We start from the raw sequence: 21,232 nt of genomic DNA on the forward strand, positions 1-21,232 counted from the left end.
ACATATGTATTTGTTTCTACTGAGGTTTAAACTCCTAAAATAGCTGTCATAAGCACTCTGCCCGCGGGCAAACACACTTGGGTTTCAAAATTTCACAAAAATAATTATGAGAAAAAAAGGACAGAGCTGATTAAATTGTAGTTAGGCCCGGAGGTCCGAGCCCCTTTGCGTCCCACGGAGGGAAGCACGCGCGGGCTTTGTTTGAAGAACTGACGTGCTTGCCAAAGCCACCAGTATGTGCTGAGCTTACGGCTTGCACAGGTCCCCATGTGGACAATCGGGAAGCAAATTTTATGTGAAATATGTAAACTAGAAATTACCTTATGTTCCCCCTCAGAGTGATTTTAAGAAGAGCTAAGGGATCTTAATTTGCAGAAAACCAAATAGGTTACCCAGACAACTGCTATACCACTGACCCCATCAAATGTGTGCTCATGTAGACAGATGGAAAACCCATTAGGAAGTACAGCCAACTCTGTGTTCCCACATTTCCAGGAGAGAAACCACATTTGGTGCAAGAGCAGTGCAAAACCACTAGGGTCAGTGCCTTTAAATCAACTGAATGTCTAACCTCTTCTAAAATATTACACAAGCAAAGCCCATATGGTTAGCTAGAGACTACCCTACAAAATGTACATGTGCTGGGCTTCCCTGGTGGTGCAGTGGTTGAGAGTCCGCCTGCCGATGCAGGGGACATGGGTTCATGCCCCGGTCCGGCAAGATCCCACATGCCGCAGAGCGGCTGGGCCCGTGAGCCATGGCCGCTGAGCCTATGCGTCTGGAGCTTGTGCTCCACAACGGGAGAGGCCGCAGCAGTGAGAGGCCTGCATATCGCAAAAAAAAATTTTGTGAAGATGAAAATGAAACGACAGGGTCAGTGTTTTGAGAGAAAGAGAGTGGAATTGAGGCCAGTTCTGATAAATTTCACTTCCTGGAGTATATTTCAAGACTAAAAAGATGTGCTTTGCTTCTGTTTGAATGATCACCAGGAGTTAGTTGTGAGACTAAGATGAGAGTTAAGATTCCTCTCAGCCTAAAATTTCAGTTTGGTTTGAGCCCCTGGGGTGAGCTAAGTGTCATTCTAGGGCTGAAGCGGACCCTTTAACAACACAGATTGCTGGAATCTTCTAAACTGCTCGTTATCTGGACCAAGAAGACATCTCAGAGCTTTCTGGGATCAGTATGAGCCTTTCCTTGGCTTTTCTTTGGCCAGATGTAACAATCCCTGAACTAGCGTGGTTTCTAAGGAGTGAGCATATTAAAGGGTTAGAAAGGAAACCCAGCGCCAGAAAGGAATAGAAAAAGGCAAAGCTAGCCTGGACTTTCCCATGTTATCTCCTTTTACCTTTCCTTGTCCGTTTCTGAAAAAATTTACAAACCTTTGACTTTATGAGTTTCTGGTGCTTGCTTTGAAGTATAAAGGAAATGATCAAATATATGGACATCCTAATTTCTTAGGCACTTTGCAGAGTTTTTATTGATGTTTTCTATGATATGCAACAGCGCTGTCTGGGCAATCAATTCTTAGGTGGTTTGGAATCCAAGTTCTCACATAATCCTACACCCCAAGTAAGATGATCCATCGCATGCCTAATAGCTCGTATCTCATTACTCAATGATTTTGAGATCTGGTGGACACAGGCATAACTTCTCATCAAAGAGCCCCTGTAACCCAGATGCCCAGACATAGTCTCGGCAATGTAGTCTGATTTATGCCTAGTGATGGTACACTGGCTACTCAAAGACTCTTAGCCTAGGAAGGGAACTCAGAAGTGATGCATGAAATTTTTCTACCATTTTCTTGAAATACTTAAGTACCACAAAGGATGAGAGGCATGATAGTGGAGTGGAAGATTACCCCTCTGACTTGAATCCTGAGTTTGCTTCTGCTTTGAGATAGTAATGTGAGTTTAGGCAATTTACCCATGTGGCCCTCAGTTTTCTCATCTGCAAAATTAGTTGTTAAGAGCCTACATGTGTGCTGCTTTCTTGTTTTGTTTTGTTTTGTTTTTTTGGTCAACTTGGTTAATGTGGGAACTATGTTTCCCAGTGCCCCCTCTCCGGTATGATTCCAGTTTAAAATTAGCACAAGGAGGACTTTCCAGGAGAATTGGGAGACCGAGCAAGGCCGTGGCCGTTATCTTCTGACAGTCTTTTCACAATCAGATACAGTGACATGGAAAGGCAAGCTCCTGGCAGTTTCTGGCATGTCCTTGTCCCTCTCCACTTCATGTCCAGCTCTTCTTGCCTTCTAGCCCCGCTGAGCAACACAGCACAGGCCCACCACCAGATGCTTGGTGGGGGACTCACACAGCAGTAGCTGGCTGCACAGAGGCAGCAGGTCCTAAAGATTCCCTTTGTGGTCCCACTTCAGCGGGCCCCCTTAAGCAGACTAGTTTGTAACTTTTTATATAAGCCTCCAGCATCTCCTTCCAAACCTTCACTTCCTGGACTCCTCCCCCAGTTGTGTGAGACGGAATGCCTGCAATAAATCCACTATCCTGTCACACAGGTGTTCTCCCTCCCTGACTGAACCCACCTCTCACCAGTCACATTTAAAGGCTTTGCAAAGCAATGCATTTGCTTAAACCTTTGCAAAAGGTATTCCCTTGCTAACGATCAGTTACTTTACTTTTGGAAGGGAAGGTTAACTAGGGCTAGGCACTATATACATTCCCATCACATACATTATTTCATCTAACGTATGTGTGAAACCCTGTGTGGTTCTGCCATGTGTGGGTAAATGCAAAGAAAAATAACAAATTGGGTTTTCAGCAAGTAGCCGAGCTCGTTCCTTATTCCCGAGGGGTCTAGCTGTTATTTTTTTTTTTTTTTTTGCGGTACGCGGGCCTCTCACTGTTGTGGCCTCTCCCGTTTCAGAGCACAGGCTCCAGACGCGCAGGCTCAGCGGCCATGACCCACGGGCCCAGCCGCTCCGTGGCATGTGGGATCCTCCCGGACCGGGGCACGAACCCGCGTCCCCTGCATCGGCAGGCGGACTCCCAACCACTGCGCCACCAGGGAAGCCCCTAGCTGTTATTTTAACTCCAGAAATTCAAGGAGACCTATGATGTTTTCTTTGCAATTAACAAAAGACAAGAGATGTCTTTCCGAAAGATTTGCTTGATACTTCATTTCCAATTGTACTGTCTGCTGAAGGAAAATTTTCCTTAGTTTTGCAAATACAATACCTGACACACATACATGATTCATTTTTTTTTTGGTGATTTAAATGCTTAAACTGTTGGAGAACTGAAATGAACCTAACTCTGGCATAGATAAATATATGCTACCTATTTCTAATCCTGTGACATGCTCACTCCATGGTTACGCCTTGAGAGCTCTCAGTGTCGTTAAAAACACCTGATACTTGTTAGCCTGGTGTAGACTGGAGACTGGGGGAAGCCAAGCTTTCTGGGAGCATGTCTCCCTCTGATGGTCATTCGTTAGTACTACCAAAAACTGGAATGCCTCCTGGGAAACAGAGCTCAAAACCAAGAAATTGCCCTTTCCTTTGTAGATATGGTGTGTTTTTTAAACACCTCTCCATTCCAACACATCTCTTTCTACTGAGACAACTGGTTACACTGGGGTGGTTGCTAGATCACTCTGAGTCTCTTCTGATAAGTGTTCTATTACAAAGTGGTTCTTTTTTCTGTTTAAAAAATTGAGGTATAGTTGATATGTAAGTTACAGATGTACAACACAGTGATTCACAAATTTTAAAGGTTATACTCCATTTATATTACAAATGTTATTTATCAAATATTGGCTATATTCCCGTGTTGTACAATATATCCTTGTAGCTTATTTATTTTAACAATGTTTTTGAAAGACTTTTCTGCATTTTCTAAGACTGAAAAGGAATGTATAATCAAGATGGCCAAAACCCTTCTTTTCTTTAAACAGAAGAAAACCTCCTTAGAGAAAATCCTACCCCAAGCAAATATTTTCTGTCATTCTTTCATTCTTTGCTCCTGTGGTTGTATCTGACACAGTGGCTCTTAACCCTGACTGCACATTTGAATTCTCTGAGCACCTTTAAAAACTATGGATGTTGGGCCACACCTCCAAACAATTCTGACTTGGTCTCGGCTAGGGTGTTGGTATTTTTAAAGTCTGCCAGGGCTAAGAACTGCTAAGCTAATAATCTTGAGTACCTACTATGTGCCACTCATTGTGGTGGTGCTGAGGATTTGATGGCAGGGACACAATTCAGCCACACTGACCTTCTGACATCACTATTCCCAGGCCACACATGCTGTCCCCTCTGTCTGAAACACTCCCCCTGTTTGTTGTATAATTAATTCCTCATCCTGTGTATCTCAGTTAAATATCACTTATTCAAAGGCATTGCTGCCCTTCCATCTAAATTAGGTCCTGGACAGTTTGCCCTCATATAACATCTCTCTTCTTTTACTTCATAACACTTATCCCAGTTATAATTACAGGTATTCCTCCCTGTTGGAACTCTCACAATCAGAACTCAGGACCAAACAGATTTTGGTAATGAGGAAGAAAAGGTAGATTTACCTGAAGGAAATGGAGTTTAAGCTTCAGGGCCCTTGCAGTGGGCTGAATAACATTCCCCTAAAGGTGTCCATGGCCTAATCCCCAGAATCTGTGACTATGTTAAAAGGACTTTGGACATGGTAAAAAGGACTTTGCAGATGTGATTAAAATTAAAGACCTTGAAATGGAGGGACTGTTCTGGATTATCCAGATGTGCCCAACATAATCCAAGGGTCCTTATAAAGAGGCAGGAGGGTCAAAGTTAGAGAAGATGCAAGGTTGGAAGCAGAGGTCAGAGAGCTGAAAAGATGCTAAGCTGCTGATTTTGAACATGGAGGAAGGGGCCATGAGCCAAGGATTGTAGGTGGCCTCTAGAAGCTAGAGAAGGCAAGGAAACAGATTCTCAGAGCCTCCAGAAGGAAAGAAGCACTGCTTACACTTAACGGTCTCTATATTTTTTCAGATCAAACAAAAGCAGTAGTTCATGAAGGTGGAGAGATTCATTTGAACAGAAGTAATGAACAGGCTCTTGGATTATTTGATAAACCAATTAATGAAAAGGAGGTAACTGTATGAACACACTAGGAGAAGGCTGAAATTCTTTGCTGATTTGACACAATTTACAGGCATCAATGAAGATATAATAAACTTAACACACAACCTCAAGGAGGACATCAATGACAAATTGGTTAATAAATGTCATCAATTCAAAGAGTATTTAATATTTATGATTAGTCACTGCACAAGAAAATGTGAAATGCCTGAAATCTTTTTTTTTAGTTAATTAATTAATTTTTGGCTGTGTTGGGTCTTCACTGCTGCGCGTGGGCTTTCTCTATTTGCAGCGAGCCGGGGCTACTCTTTGTTGTGGTGCGCAGGCTTCAGTAGTTGTGGCTCACAGGCTCTAGAGCACAGGCTCAGTAGTTGTGGCACATGGGCTTAGTTGCTCTGCGGCATGCGGGATCTTCCCGGACCAGGGCTCGAACCTGTGTCCCCGGAATTGGCAGGCAGATTCTTAACCACTGTGCCACCAGGGAAGTCCCTGAAATCTTATTCTTATGTGAAAGAGATGTGATAGAGGTTTTCTCAAATTTGACAATAATCCTAAACATTTACATGACATTTCCAGGAGCAAACTGTTAGACTGAGTAGTAGCCATTGAATGGGTCTTGAGACCCCCTAGAGGGTGGCTTGGCTGAGCGAGTATGCTAGAATTCAGGGGAGGGAGGACCACTGTGCAGGTCAAGTCTTCTTGGCTGTAGGACTGGAGTTGTTGGTTAAGCCGAAAAAAAAAAAAGTTTCCAGTAAATGAACTTCCCACGACCTGCCACCTTTTTAGTTCGGGCTGGACGCATGTTGCATTTCGTCTGGGAATTCTAAAAAGTGGGATGTAAGTATTCAAACCCTTTTAGAAAAAAGCTCAGGGTCATATTTTAGAATTAGAGCAGCCAGTCGGTAGTTGCTATTACTAATACATCAATTTGGATTATAGAGAAGACTTACCTAAATTAGGCCAGCAACTATTAATTGATGCCTACAGCTCTTGGTAAAACTGTCCTTGCCTTTGAAGCCTGCATTTAGCTTCAATGTGGGATGTTTCTTTAGAAAAAGACGTGAAAAATGCAAAATGATCCTGGACGCAAATCGATGAAACCTCTTGCAGTTGTCTTTCTCTTCTCCCCCGTCGCAGTTTTGGTACTTTGCCTAGTTCACCGCGGAATCACTGAGTTTCTGATTCAGAGCCGGCAGAGCTGCCGTGCGGGCTGCCCGCCTCCAGGGGGCGCACGAGCCGCGGCGCAGTGAGGCCGCTCTGGCCAGCTGGGGCCCCGACTCGTCTCAGTGGTCAGCCCTTCCCCTCCGCCCGCCGCCGCGAAGGTGCTGCCGGTGTTACCGCTGCTCGACCGACTCGAAGGTACCTGGGCCTCGGCCCGCGAGCGGCCTCCGGACGGAAGCCACTGACACCTCTCCCGCCAGCCCCGAAGCACTGGAAAGCATCGGCCCGGGCCCTGGCTGCAGGGAACCAGACCCGTGGTGGTGCGACGAGTGGCTTCCTGGCGGGTCTGTGCCGCTCGCGAGAGCTGGGAGGGCTTGCAAGGGTTCTGGGGGTTTTGTGGGTAAAGGCTGCGCGGTCGGCCGCGGCGGGCGGGGTTGGGGCGGGCGTGCTCGCGGGGCTTCGCAAGGTCGGAGGTCCGAGCCGAAGCCCGCGGCCGGCTTCTAGGCGTCGGGCCCGAGAAGGTGCGCTGTGTCTTGCGTTGGCACAGCTAGTACGTGGCCGTTTACTAGGCGCCCGTAGCCTAGGCGTAAACAGAAGCTGCTGAGAGGTGAGTGGACTGTCCCGATGGCACACGACCCCGGGTGTCCGGGTTAAAAGACAGCATTGCCTCTTATTCACATGCAATGCTGGAAGCAGATTGTCTTCCAGTACAGTGCTCTGCCTCGAGAAAAACACGTTTATTCTTAAGAACGGTCCACAGTGTTCAGAATTGGCTACAGAACATAACGAGGTAAAAAAATATACCATTGAATAGTAACCTTTCTCACTCTTTAAAAAATGACGGTGGTACCAAGGAGCTCCTAGCTTAAAGAGCTGTATTATCAGTGATGTAGAAATTATAGTAATAGCTCTCTTCAGTGCTTACTATATGTCATTGTGCTGGGTGCTTTAAAACCTAGTACCTTTATTTAATCTTTGTAGCAACCGTAGGAAGTACCATTTCCATTTTACAGGTAAGGAAACTGAGGAATAGAGTCTGAATTTACTTGTCCGAGGTCAGACAGCTAGTAAAGGGTAAGATGGGATTTGAACCTCATTCATCTCCCTTACTCCAGTGCTTCTACTTGTTACCTATCCAAACATGTTCCCTAAGACTTTTATTTGCTTATTAATTTGACTTGAATCAGCTTGAACTGATTTCTCTCAGGTTTAATTTTCATGGCTAAATGCAAGAGTCCTGTACCAACTTATTTTTAGTTTAAAAGGAGTTTAGGGCTTCCCTGGTGGCGCAGTGGTTGAGAGTCCACCTGCCGATGCAGGGGACACGGGTTTGTGCCCCGATCCGGGAAGATGCCACATGCCACGGAGCAGCTGGGCCCGTGAGCCGTGGCCGCTGAGCCTGTGTGTCCGGAGCCCGTGCTCTGCAACGGGAGAGGCCACAACAGTGAGAGGCCCGCGTACCGCAAAAAAAAAAAAAAAAAGAGTTTAATGAGAAAAATGTTTACTCATTAAGGAGAATAGTGATAATAAAATTAAGCATGAACTAGGGCCCTCACCACTGTGATGCACTTTGATTTGAAGTAGAGTTGGATTTATTTGGTTGTTAATGAGCTTCATTACTTTTCTTCATTATTTGCATTTTGATACCATTTGTAGTGAGTTCACTTTGCCTTTGCAATATTATGTACAGTAGTGTTGAAGGGAAATGAAAGATTTTTCGATGACAGAAAGTTAATATTTTAGAGGATGTAGGAAAGACTGAAGTAAAAAGGAATTAAGAGGTTTGGGGCCTGTTATTTAGAGCAGATTGTGTTACTATATGGAAGAGAAAGATTTCCAGTTTCTGTCAATGTCAGAAGGGAAATGGTATTTCCTTTTGTGGAAAGAAGTTAGATACTGTAGTGTCCTAAACACTTAGCCTTGTCAGGATTTAAGAGTCTGAATATTCAGCATTCCTGTAGCAACTGTACACTGAGTGCCTCCCAGGGCCAAGCACTGTTCTAAGCAGTGGGGATGCAAGAGGAACAAAAGAAAACAGCATTCTTGTCCTCCGGGAGGTAACATTCCACTGGAGGAAGGTGGGGATGGAGACAGTAAATAAAATACTTTATAAAAATTAAAGTATATCCAGTCAGATGGTAACAGTTGCTTAGAAAAAAAATAAAGCAGTGAAGAGGGATAGGGAGCACCAGAGAAGGAGCAGAAGCAGGTTTTTTTTTGTTTGTTTTTAACATCTTTATTGGAGTATAATTGCTTTACAATAGTGCGTTAGTTTCTGCTTTGTAACAAAGTGAATCAGTTATACATATACATACGTTCCCATATCTCTTCCCTCTTGCGTCTCCCTCCCTCCCTCCCACCCTCCCTATCTCACCCCTCTAGGTGGTCACAAACCACCTAGCTGATCTCCCTGTGCTATGCGGCTGCTTCCCACTAGCTATCTATTTTACATTTGGTAGTGTATATATGTCCATGCCACTCTCTCACTTCGTCCCAGCTTACCCTTCCCCCTCCCCATATCCTCAAGTCCATTCTCTAGTAGGTCTGTGTCTTTATTCCCGTCTTACCCCTAGGTTCTTCATGACATTTTTTTTTTCTTAGATTCCGTATATATGTATTAGCATACAGTATTTGTCTTTCTCATTCTGACTTCCTTCACTCTGTGTGACAGACTCTAGGTCCATCCACCTCACTACAAATAACTCAGTTTCATTTCTTTTTATGGCTGAGTAATATTCCATTGTATACATGTGCCACAACTTCTTTATCCATTCATCCGATGATGGACACTTAGGTTGCTTCCACCTCCTGGCTTTTGTAAATAGAGCTGCAGTGAACATTTTGGTACATGACTCTTTTTGAATTATGGTTTTCTCAGTGTATATGCCCAGTAGTGGGATTGCTGGGTCATATGGTAATTCTATTTGTAGTTTTTTAAGGAACCTCCATACTGTTCTCCATAGTGGCTGTACCAATTCACATTCCCACCAGCAGTGCAAGAGTGTTCCCTTTTCTCCACACCCTCTCCAGCATTTATTGTTTCTAGATTTTTTGATCATGGCCATTCTGACCAGTGTGAGATGATATCTCATTGTAGTTTTGATTTGCATTTCTCTAATGATTAATGATGTTGAGCATTCTTTCATGTGTTTGTTGGCAATCTGTATATCTTCTTGGGAGAAATGTCTATTTAGGTCTTCTGCCCATTTTTGGATTGGGTTCTTTGTTTTTTTGTTATTGAGCTGCATGAGCTGCTTGTAAATTTTGGAGATAAATCCTTTGTCAGTTGCTTCATTTGCAAATATTTTCTCCCACTCTGAGGGTTGTCTTTTGGTCTTGTTTATGGTTTCCTTTGCTATGCAAAAGCTTTGAAGTTTCATTAGGTCCCATTTGTTTATTTTTGTTTTTCTTTCCATTTCTCTAGGAGGTGGGTCAAAAAGGATCTTGCTGTGAGTTATGTCATAGAGTGTTCTGCCTATGTTTTCCTCTAAGAGTTTGATAGAGTCTGGCCTTACATTTAGGTCTTTAATCCATTTTGAGTTTATTTGTGTATGGTGTTAGGGAGTGTTCTAATCTCATACTTGCACCTGGCCAGTTTTCCCAGCACCACTTATTGAAGAGGCTGTCCTTTCTCCACTGTATATTCTTGCCTCCTTTATCAAAGATAAGGTGACCATATGTGCATGGGTTTATCTCTGGGCTTTCTATTCTGTTCCATTGATCTATATTTCTGTTTTTGTGCCAGTACCATACTGTCTTGATTACTGTAGCTTTCTAATATAGTCTGAAGTCAGGGAGCCTGATTCTTCTAGCTCCGTGTTTTGTTCTCAAGATTGCTTTGGCTATTCGGGGTCTTTTGTGTTTTCATACAAATTGTGAAATTTTTTGTTCTTGCTCTGTGAAAAATGCCAGTGATAGTTTGATAGGGATTGCATTGAATCTGTAGATTGCTTTGGGTAGTAGAGTCATTTTCACAATGTTGTTAAACCAAATAAAGAAAAAGAAAAAAGTCTTTTCTTATGCAACAATTAAACTAAAGCGGATGTCTCCTAGCAATAATGGATGCCAGGAAGCAGTGGAGTGATAGCCTCAAAGTGCTGAGGGAAAGTAAGCGTCAGCTACAATCTTGTAATCACATGAACTATCATTCAAAAATAAACTCAAAGTCACTTTAAAATTTCCAAAGACTGAAAGAGTTTACTACTCACGGATCCTCATTAAAGGACTGAAGGATGAACTTCAGTCAGAAGAGTGAATCTACAGGCATGGGATTTTTTTAAAAAGAGTGGTCTGATTAATAAAATGTTGATAATTTAGTTAACCATTCTTTTAAAAATTGGGTTTTTTTTTTTAAAGGTAAAATTAAACTCTAGACAACAATCATGAAATGGAATGTTCTGTAGTGGTTATAGTGGACTCAGAATAAAATTTCTGGATAATTTTAGACTTTGAGAATAAGAAAAATTATTAGCATGTATGTCAAAATAACATTTGTTAGTAATCCTACATTCAGGTGGAATAGGGAATGGCAAATAATTGTTACGATGAAGACTAAATTTCGGAGACCTGCCATACAAGACACCAAAAACTATTATAAAGCCAGAGTAATTAAGACAGTGTGGTATTGACACATATATGTCCCATAGACTGTGGGAACAGAATAGAGATACACATAAACAAAATTTGTTATATGTTAGAGCTACATTGTCCAGTACATAGCTACGACTACATGAGGCTTATTTAAAATTTAAATGTATGGTACCTAGCATTAGTAACTGCAACACTGGCTCTCAGCAGTCTGGTGTTCTCATATTTAGTGCTATTTTAAAGTATTTTTGAAGATATATCTTTGTGGGGTTTGGGGATATTTTTTAAAACCTTATGTATATATGCCTTGGGACATAGCCAGGGAATTATATTTTCTGATTTCAAACTGAATGGTGCTACATGTGTTTTAAAAAAACTTCTCTTCTGTATTTCCGTTATCTCGAGAGGAGAAAGAAAATTGTCACATCAAATCTTCTGTTGTAAAAATAATCCTAACTAATTCAGAAACTCTCCAAATAAGCAAAATTTAAAATTGAGAGTACTGAAATTGATTGAGATATCCCTGATGAAATTAAGAGATGGCATATTGGAAATGTTTTCTCTGACACAGCTAAAAGCTCATTAGCAATAATAATAAGATTGCAGTTTCTGCAAAAATAAAGAAGTAATTAAAAGAAGAGAGGGACCTCAAAGAAGAGATCAAACGATTTGAAGATGGAGTCAGAAGATGTGGAATTATATTACTGTTATGTTGCCTCCAGTTAATATAGAGAGATTTTTCAGCAGCTGGAAAAATTTGCACAAAAATATGCTCACAACTCATTTGCAGTGCTAGTAATGCATTTGTAAAATTATGCTGTCAGAAAAAAATCAAATTCATTTTTCGTTTTCAATTTTTTGGGATTCTTGCCATTTTTATTACTTCATGTGGTTTATTTTTAGATAATATTTCACTTTATTTTTCTGCTGAATTGTATTAGGATGATAGTGTATGCCCACTTATATTTTTATCAGTTTATATTTTTATTTGATGCTCTGAAATGTTATTAATGTTTTTGAGGTGTATTGAACATTTAATTTTACTTGTTAAAACATGAATTCTGAATTTTAAAAAATAAAATAACCAGTATTAATGCTAATGTTTCCATATTATATAAAATAAGTATTGAAATATCCATGCTTTCATTTTGCGTTAATATTTCATTTCTAGCTAACATGTGCCTGCTACGGAAGGAGGTAACAAATATTGGTTTATTATTTCTAAGTAATTCCTACTTCTTAGACATCAAAAGACTTTCAAGAAGTAGTCATATGAACATGGTTTCCCTTTTTTTGTGTGTGTGAGGTTTCTTTTTGAAAGTTTTTCAGCTTTATTTGAAATCAGTAGTAGACAAAGTAAAACAACATTTTATTATTTTCACCTAGAAGATTAACAAAGGTCAGTCTCACCATGTTGATGAAGAGTCACTATCTCTCTCTTTTTTTGTTTTGGTGTTTCATGTAACTTTTTAAGAAATTTTATTTTATTGAAGTATAGTTGATTACAATGTGTTAGTTTCTGGTGTACAGCAGAGTGATTCAGAGTGATTATACACATATATATACATTCTTTTTCATATTCTTTTCCATTATGATTTTCCATTATAGTATACTGAATATATAGTATATATATAGTATATATATACTATATATATATATAGTATATATATAGTATATATATATATATAGTATATATACTATACTATATAGTATATAGTATACTGAATATATAGTATATAGTATACTGAATTCCATTATAGTATACTGAATTCCATTATAGTATACTGAATATAGTTCCCTGTGCTATACAGTTCCCTGTGCTATACAGTAGGACCTTGTTGTTTATCTTTTTAGTGTAGTTATAGTCTGTGGCCACCTTCAGTGGGTGTCTTCATTCCTGTTGTCACCATTTAGACCTTACGTATGCTAATTTCCAGACTCCACTGAACGTATGTTTGAATGCATACTTTACATTACATTTGTACCATACATTCATTTAACCATAAAAGTATGAAATGAGCACTTAGTTTGCAGTAGGCACTGCTAGACACTGTGGATCATGTTATCAAGACAGGCAAGCTCCTGCCCTCAAAGAACTTATTTTCAAATGGAGATATACAGGAAATGATTAACCAAATAAGCAAATAGTAAAATTATAGATTGTGGTAAGAACAGGAATAAAGTAAACGGGGTGATATGAGAAGTAAGTTGTGGGGATAAGTACATTTGAGCTGAGACCTGAGTGCTGAGAATGAGCCAGTTAAGTGAAGATCTATCCAGAGGAAGTACATTCCAGTAGAGGGGAGAGTAAGTGCAAAGGCCCTAAGGTAGAAAAGAGCGTCAGGGAGCATGAAGGAGGCAGGCAGGGCTAGAGTATAGAGAGCAAGAAGGGGGGATGGTGAAAGCTAAAATTGGGGAGGTAGGCAGGAGCGAAATCATTCAGGGCTTTTGTAGGCCATGGTAAGGGTTTTAAATGTTAAATGTGTTGGGTTGCCATTGACTTATTTAAAGCAGAGGAATGACATGAAGTCATTTGTGTTTTTGAAAGATTTTCTTTACATGTGGAAAATGAATTGTAGAGGGGTGAAGGTATAAGTGGAGAATGGTTAGGAGTTTATTGGAGTAGGCTAGATAAAAGGTCATACTTGGACCATGGGAACCACTAAAAAGTTTTTTTTAGCTTGGAAGTGATGTTCACGAAGAATGAAATGAGAAAATGAACATGGCAACCTAATGTAGATTGACTGGGATGGGGTGATAGGGGAGAGAACGAGACTGAGAGACCAATTGGGAAAGCATTGGAAAACTTCTCATATAAGGTTGTTTGTCAGAACGCAAAGTAAGAGTTTAAATAGTATAAATGGAAAGGAAAAAATTTGAGAGACAACGAAAGAAGAGTTGACAGGACTTTGTGTCTGATTCAATGTCAGGAGAAAAGAAGGCATCAAGGATGGTGATTAGAAGCGTGGTTTACTAGAGTCCCATCTGGATATCTTGCCTTCACCTCAACATCATATCTGCATACACACACACACACACACACACACACACACACACACACCAACAAAAACTCTGTACCACTGACAGAAACTTGGAAGTGTTTCTGTTGGGGGGGGAGCGGTGTGGAGTGTTGGGTGTTAGATGTGATGCGGAAGTGGAAGCAAGATATCCAGATGGGTCTGTGTATAGAACTGCCCTGTGTACTCACATTCCAGTGTACAGTACTGTTACTATCTCTTTCGATTTCTCTGCTCACTCTGCCCTTTCAGAGCACCAGATTCTTAAGAATTGCCTCTGAGCTCCTGCAGGGCAGAAATCTTTTTACCTGTTGTTGCCAAGATGGGGAAATACTTTTACCCTTAATTCAGGCTGAATTTCTTTAAGGGGAACTTTCACTAGGAAACTAAGCAAAAAATCTAGCATTTTATATTTATATATTGCATTATAGTTTTCAAAGTCCTTTTGTAGATAGGGCAGATATTATTATCCCAATTTTACAGATGAGGAAACCAAGGCTCTTAGAGACTGACTGCTTAAGATCGTACCCTAGAAAATGGCAGTTAGGACCTAAGATGTAAATCTTTTGATTAATATGTAGTCCTCAGTGCCTATCATAAAGAATAGTTCTTGATAAATTCACAGAGCAAAAATCTCTTGATTCAAGTCTTTAGGTCTGCCTTTACTGTTTATAGCTTATGATCACCTAACTGGTTAGGTTTCTAGCTTCAGTCTTACCTAGATTGAGAGGGAAGTGGTACCTTTAGGTTGGCAGAACCCTGACCCTGAAATTTGATAGAATTCTTCATTTTTTCTGGAAGTTATTTTTTAGTCTTTTATCCAGTTGTCAGTCCCCTTAGGCCTTCCCCTCTGACCTTACACTTACACACATTGTCTTTGCTTCTATATGTCATGGTCCTCTGGATGGGGAAGGCACCTTCTTCCCTGGTGGAAATGGGAGTGATCCTTACAAGTGAGTGAGCCTTAGAAGGAACCAGAAGCTGGCTGAAGAGATGGACAGTTGTACAGACAGATTTCTTCCTGCTCGAGGTAGCCAAAAGGGGGCTAAAGAAGAGGTTGAGAGATGTAAATGGGAGACATTTTATAAGGTGTGATAGAGTAGAAAGGGTAAAAGATAATCCAGAAATAGTTGTCCTAAGAGAGAGTTCAGGGTTAGGATCTAGGTGGTGGAACCAAGTTCCAGAGGACAAAGTCCAAGGAAGGGAGACTGAAGTGAAGTGGAGATAAAGGTATTTGACATTGAGAAATTTGAGGAACTCTTGGGTTAATCTTTTTTAAGTGATAAGTTACACACAGGAAACCATCCAATAAAATATAATTAAAAACTAAAATTTGGGCCAGAGAAGATAGAAGGCAAGTGGTATGAAAAGGCAGTATATACTGTAAAAAATTTTAGGTTCATTTGTATTTGTATTACTGGGGGGGGTGGGGGGGATATGCTAGGATATCAGTAAATTTAATAGTTACTTTGAACTCAAAAGTTTGCCTTTAGTTTGTTTTTGTATCTGTTCTTATGCTTTTCTGTAGTTTAAAATGCTAAACATTTCATTTCCTAGATCATTTTCCCAAAGGTTGTGAATTCTGAGAATGTAATTTGTTTCATTTATCTAAATATAAGAAATTTATCCTCCCATCTATTGTTTGAAGACCATGAAGTAATTATCTTTTCATAGTATTTTAAAGAATAATTTTCCTATCATAATTATCTTTGTTTGACAATGCGGTTCTCTTGAGTACAAGGACAAATGTTCAAAGTAGCAATTGTTCAAACTTTAAAAAAAAGACTCTTCCTAACAGTTTTATAGTACATCATGACACTATCTACAGTTCATAAAGAAAAAAAATTTTGAAATGAAGACATTTACCATATTATTCCCAGTCTCTTTAGTATTTGTCACAGACCAAATGACAAAATACTAAATCGTTTTAAGAGACTGAAAATAAGGACCAGAAGGAAAATGAGGTTTGTATTTGCTAAACCTAACAAACAATTTTAATTGACAATGTTAAGAAAATAACTCTGCTGAGAAAACATTTCAGTGCATCTGGAAGAGCCATGTATCTATTAAAACTTGAGACCTTAATCACTGACCACTCTTTCCCATATTGGTCACAATGGCCTGGTAGGTCTTTGGGCAGTCTATAAAAATAGTTCCATGGGAAACTGATACAGGGATTTGCCAGCCCCTATTCCTGTTTCTGAAAGATACCCTAGAACCTGATTGCACCAGACCTAAGTAAACTGAGCCACCTCACAGATCCAGTGTGTGGGAGCCAGGTCTCAGTCAGGAAGAGGATTGCTGTGATGCATTGTCCCTCTATTCAGAATTGCTGTTCTACTGAAGAAGCTACCAGGACTGCTGATTCAGTTCTACTTTACAATACTGGCATTTCCCACTTCTTGCCCCACATCTTAGGTTCCTAAGTGGCAGCATGAGGAAAACTCCAGCCAAAAAATACAGCTTCTGCTTGTAATCCTATACTTATTTTTATCCTCATAAGCTGGGCTAAAAAAGCAGAAAAAACCTAGTGGGAAAAAAAAAATCCCTATTTCTCTTTCTTGAACCTAGAGCCATTTCTAAGCATATAACTCACTACTTTCTTTTTTCAGGGTATCAAAAGATGCCTCCCGAAATAGGTTACCCACGGTCCAAATGAGAGACAGCAGGAAAAGAACCAAAGGCTCCCTTTAAAGCCTCAGACACTCCTCAACTTTCTTATTAGAACTCTGTACTCACTTCCTACCAAAGGTCTCATCCTTAATTCTTATTTCCAGTGGGGAGAAAGAGGAAGTTACTACCCCATATGGTATCTATACAAATAAACATGCCATTTTTGAAGGTTTGGCTACGTGAGCCCCTTAGGCCTGTCTTTAGTCACTTTTTCATTGCGCATTCTTATTATTTACCAGGGTCCCTAGAGGTTGGAATGAGTGGAGTAGGATGTGGGTCTAATGATGATGTGTAAGGAGTTCCTGATTTTTAAGGGTCTACCTAGGCCATAAGTGTAAACATCATGGAGCTCTAGACGAGAGTGATTTGCATAGCCTTACCAGCAGTCAGACCACACCTCGAAGTCCACTAGGTCCTCTGTTGGGTTGTATAGCTTAGGGAGGGTCCTGTGTCACTAGAACGGGTGTTTTATATTAAGGATGTAATACATGCTAGCTTCCCTTTAGCACATAATTCAGAGCATGAATGGGAACAGATTATAGGAGAACTGTGAAAGCCTATTATGTTGAAGATGATGTACCTTATATTTCTACCATAGATGATGAATAGGGCTAGAACCTTAGAGGTGAGGGTTGGCATGTAAAGTTACAGCCTCTTTGGTTCTCAGTATCCTTATTTGTAAAACAGGGAGATTGGGTTCGATGATCTAGGTTAGATGATCCTGGATGGCCCTTCAGCTGTAAAAATTTCATAGAAATACTTAAGATTCTCCTAAGAGCTCTTGTGCTTTCAAATTATTTGAGGTGAAGTCTGGTTACAATTTGTGAACTACTTAGGAAATAAGGAATAATTTACAAAAGTTGTAACTCCTATATTTTAAAATAACACCAAAGAAATGAATAAGAAAGTCATTTTTGTAGCACTTTAACAATTCTGTATAAATGAAGTCTGATAAGGTGGGTTTAATGAGGTTTAGATTTTTTTAAAGGCCTGGAATCATATTTATGCTATTTATTTGCTTGGTAAACTGGTCTTTTTTTTTTTTTTTTTTTTGGCCGTGTTGCACGGCTTGCGGGATCTTAGTTCCCCAGCCAGGGATTGAACCTGGGCCAAGGCACTGAAAGCGCTGAGTCCTAACCAGCGGACCGCCAGGAAATATTCTCTTCTCTTTTCTTTTCTTTCTTCATTGAGATATGATTGGCATACAACATAATATTAGGTAAACTTTTCTTTTTTAAGGAAAATTGAACTTCATCCCAATTCTGAACAGTTTCAAAATTAGTGAGAATTATAATAAGTGACTGTGAAATGGGACAAAGGGAAACTTCAAAGGCCCTCACTCCTCTTGCTTGTACTAGATGCTCACATTGCTCTTGAAGCCCAGGTAGGCCACAAGGTGGCACCATTAGTTCATGTAAATAAAATACAGCTGTGTCTAGGAAAAAACTGATTTTTTAAAAAATCAGATAACTTTATTACAGAAGTAATACATGTCCATGAAAGACTTCACATTGACCTCTCAGTGCTTATTTAATGTCTTTATTATATAATTACAGATTATAAATTGGAAACTTCTATGGGAGGAGGTTCCTTGCTAAGAATTTTAAACACGGTAAACAGTAAAAATTTTGGAAAATACCGAAAGGCATTAGAGTAAAATAAAATATCCAGGGCTTCCCTAGTGGCGTAGTGGTTGAGAGTCCACCTGTCGATGCAGGGGACACGGGTTCGTGGCCCGGTCCGGGAAGATCCCACATGCCGCGGAGCGGCTGGGCCTGGGCCTGTAAGCCATGGCTGCTGAGCATTGCGCGTCCGGAGCCTGCGCTCCGCAACGGGAGAGGCCACAACAGTGAGAGGCCCGCGTACCGCAAAAAAAATAAAATAAAATAAAATAAAATAGCCAAGATAAACAATGTTCTCTTTGTGAAAAGTTAATTTTTATTTATTTTAAACCAATATCTTTCTGAAATTTGAATTGTAACTATATTTAAATAATGCAAGAAATATATATCAGAAACTCTTGTTTGGTGTGTTTTGATTTCCTGATGGAGAAATAAAAACTTAGGCAAGTGTTTTCTCACTATCCCAACAAGTAAGAAATAGTTGAGAATAACAAGTCCAGGAATGTAGTCACTCCCTGTAAAGTGGAAAATATTTCCAAATATTTTTATTTTTCTCACACTTAAAAAAGTTTACTTTGTGTGAAATGATTGCAAAGAATTAATCAGAATATATGTGGTAGGCTGATGCTTCCTGTAAAGTAAAAAACATCTCCAGATATGTTTTTATCTGTTTTTCCGCAGTTTAAAAAGTTTACTTTTAATGAAATAATTCTGAGTTAATTCGGAGTGTGTGGGCTAGTCTGATGTTTCCCTTTATATAACCTTTGATGAAAAGATTTGCTAAACTAATTCATTATGTAAAAAGAATCTTACAAAAACAAACTTAGGGACTTAGTTTTTTCACCCATAAAATGAGGATAATGATAGTACTTACCATATAGGTTTTTTTCATGAGGACTAAATTAGTTATTACAGGAAAAACCCTTAAACAGTACCTGGAGTAATAATAACTTAATAAATGTTAAACATGTTGCTAAGCAGTTGTTTGCAGAACAATAGCAAACATCCAAATAAATCATTTTTCCTTTTTAATTATAAATAATAAACATAACAATAAATATTTATAAACATAAATAAATTCTTTGTTCCCTAAGAGCACCACCTAAGTAATACCCGATTAGCTACTTTTAATTATTATATGAACTTAAACACAATGAACTGGCCTTTCTTAAAGTAGCATCTGTAATTCACACATTTGAAATTAACCTCCCCTCTAGTGCATTAAAACATTTTTAATTATGAAGTAATTGATAGCTTGGCATTGAAGAAATCACAAGATTAAAAGTTTTACCAGATTCGACTTGGAAATACCATAAAACGTGTGTTCTCCACAGATTTAAATATAAAGTAAAAATGTTTCTGTGGTGGGTCCAGATTTATCTAAAAATTACTCTTTGAACTTCTGTTAATTATTTTTGAACCTTGGAAGTAAAATTCAGAAGGTTCTACTTATAAACTTCCTCCTTTAAATGTTCTTCATGGTACTGCGATAGCCTGAAAGGATAGTATTCTCAATTCTTCTTTTGTTTACTTACTACCATGCTTTCAGAAGGGGGGCTACCCTTTTCCTTTTTTTAAGAACTCAAATATTTACATATTTTTTGCCTTTGTTTTGGTAGATACCTCAAAGGTTGAAATTTGGAATCCTACCCGTAAGAAATTTTGTGAATCTCAGACCCAAGACAATCTTCAAAAAAGCAGATAAATAAGGATCCTAAATCCAACTTTGGTTCAGATGAACTGTAAACCAGGATCTTGGAAGTTTTATAGTGAGCAAAACGAGCGTTGCATCAAGATTGCTATCACAGTGAAACCATTTGCCAATAAAAAAATGAAATTGGTTCCCCAGCCTTACATTATAGTCAGATCCATCTGTGTCACATCTTTTAAATACATTGCCTGAAAACCCATTGTGATAGTCAAATTTTGATCAAAAATATTATTTTAAAATTCTCTTAGACAATCTACATTTTGATTGGCTTAAAATGTCAGTGAATTTGAATTTGTGTAATAATTAGAAAAGTAAAGGGAAAATTCTTTTTTAGTGTGCTAAGGAATTCAGTAAGAAAATTATGGTACATGCATACAATATAACATGACCATTAAAAATTGTAATAGAAGACTGGTAACATGGAAGCATGTTCACAGTATAATTTAAAAAGTTTAACATTAGTTTGTATATTATGAATTTTAAAAATATATAGAGAAAAAAGCTGTGAGACCATAGCACCAAAATATTAATGATAGTTATTTCTAGTTGGTAGGATTATGAGTAACTTATTTTCTTCTCTTTGTTCATATTTATTTTAAGAATTTTACAATGAACTGTAGAACTAGTCATAAAAAAAAATGTTACTTTAAAATCCTGTTACAATGAACTTAATTGAGTGTACATTCAGCAAAGAATTATTGGATTCTCTCACGTCTAGATTTCAAGAAATAACATGTCAGGCACTGTGTAATCTGCCAGGGTGCACAGACAGGTCAGACCCATTTTTTATCTTCTAGAGGAAGACTGTCAGGAATTTTAGAAAACGGTTCTGAACAAGTAACAAAGCTTTGTATGAACTGTTATCTCCTGGTTATCTTCATAACTGTATAGAAGCTGCATGGCATATTGCAAATATTATAGACTAAATTTGAAGTCCACTCTGCCACGTACAGTAATATGGCCTTAGACACATTAAGGGCATATTAAGGCCACTTTTCTGAGCCTTGCAAATTGTTAAGACCACTCTATTAGAGAAGTATAGCTGCTGAAGATAAACAGACTGAAGAAATATATTATCGATATTTTGGGAAGGGGTTTAAATTATTGTTAAAATGTTTACTTGCTCACAGCTAAATTTCTTTTAGGTTGAGCTTTTTTTTTTTTACCCTTTCTTAATATCTGTGGAATCTGTGCAGTGCTTAGGTTTTAAGAACAGTAATTCTAAAGTGCAAGCAGTTAGGATTTAATGAATTCATTGGATGTTCTTGTTTTATGGTTCTTTGAGGTTATTTTATATTTTAAAAACAACTGTATCCTTTTAAAAGGGTAAGAATAACTAAGTGAGGTATAGTGAATCCAGATTTGGGGGTTCCATTTACTGTATGTCATTCTCAGA

At 39.1% G+C, this 21,232-nt stretch overlaps 1 protein-coding gene across 5 annotated transcripts in view; it reads left to right on the plus strand.

The window, feature by feature from the left end:
• Positions 1 to 6,358: 6,358 nt before the first annotated feature.
• ANKRD46 (ankyrin repeat domain 46) overlaps positions 6,359 to 21,232 on the plus strand; it is a 61,085-nt gene continuing 46,211 nt past the window's right edge. For 4 of the 5 annotated variants that reach the window (XR_003793549.1, XR_003793550.1, XM_029222852.1 and 1 more), the window contains exon 1: positions 6,359 to 6,424. The gene's annotated coding sequence lies outside the window, so the exon portion shown is untranslated. Of the gene's footprint in view, positions 6,571 to 21,232 lie in introns of all 5 variants that reach the window. The other variant, XM_029222851.1, reaches the window with a different exon arrangement.

The sequence above is a fragment of the Monodon monoceros genome, unplaced genomic scaffold, assembly GCF_005190385.1.
Source record: "Monodon monoceros isolate NGI ecotype Baffin Bay Population unplaced genomic scaffold, NGI_Narwhal_1 Super_Scaffold_14, whole genome shotgun sequence".
NCBI lineage: Eukaryota > Metazoa > Chordata > Mammalia > Artiodactyla > Monodontidae > Monodon > Monodon monoceros.